Source organism: Lactuca virosa, chromosome 6, assembly GCF_052849685.1.
Source record: "Lactuca virosa cultivar CGN04683 chromosome 6, Lactuca_virosa_CGN04683_v6, whole genome shotgun sequence".
NCBI lineage: Eukaryota > Viridiplantae > Streptophyta > Magnoliopsida > Asterales > Asteraceae > Lactuca > Lactuca virosa.
In genome coordinates this window covers 240,382,469-240,383,332 of record NC_136431.1, presented here as the reverse complement: position 1 = coordinate 240,383,332, position 864 = coordinate 240,382,469, and the positions used below count along the sequence as shown (strand labels likewise).

At 42.7% G+C, this 864-nt stretch overlaps 1 non-coding gene across 1 annotated transcript; it reads left to right on the top strand.

Moving 5' to 3' along the window:
• The first annotated feature begins 325 nt into the window (after positions 1-325).
• On the top strand, positions 326-444 carry LOC145122925 (5S ribosomal RNA). The gene has a single exon (XR_013714811.1). It is a non-coding gene; the product is annotated as a 5S ribosomal RNA (ribosomal RNA).
• Positions 445-864: the final 420 nt, after the last annotated feature.

Sequence of the window (864 nt, the reverse complement as noted above, 5' to 3'; positions counted from 1 at the left end):
CTGTTAAAAAGGAATCGTTTTTCCTATCTATGTCCTATGTGGCATTTTCTATGAAACTATCTTGTACTGTAGGTACTTTTAGTTAGGCCTTTAGGCGGCCAAAACTTTCCTACTCCGGATGTGATGTAAGACCCTCTACAAGGTCAATTTTCCCAAGCCTGTTACATCTTAAACATCAATGACATTGTCAGTCGGCTAAATTTTGTGTCACTCTTTGTTCAAATACTTCCATCATACTATCATAGGAGTCTATCTGACACCCACTCTAGTCAAGTTGTTGGACTAGGGTAATTTAGCTCAGGGATCATTCTCAATTCTCTTTCAGGGATGCGATCATACCAGCACTAATGCACCGGATCCCATCAGAACTCCGCAGTTAAGCGTGCTTGGGCGAGGGTAGTACTAGGATGGGTGACCCCCTGGGAAGTCCTCGTGTTGAACCCCCCTGTTTGAACGTTAAACGTCTTGAGACCATTATGTGAACTACTTCTATTCTTTTCTAGGACTACATCATAGGGATGTAGGTCAAACTCTCGAGAACTTATTTCTACTCTTTACTTGTACGATCTAAATACATCTAGGTTCAACCATAATCGCTCACAAATTCATTTTCTTCCCATGTTACAGAATCATGTCGTCATTCGGAAATAGTCAGCCGAACAACGAAACCCCTACCCTTCATATCGATGCAGCTACCTTTCAAGCTACAGTCTCAGCTGCCGTGACAGCTGTTCTGACTCACCTTAACGCTAACAATGCAAATGTTAGTGGAATGGGTATCAATGATTCCAATCCAAGTGACAACCAAGTACACCCACGAGTAACGAACTGCCACAACACTCCGAACCTCAAGCCCAAGAATAA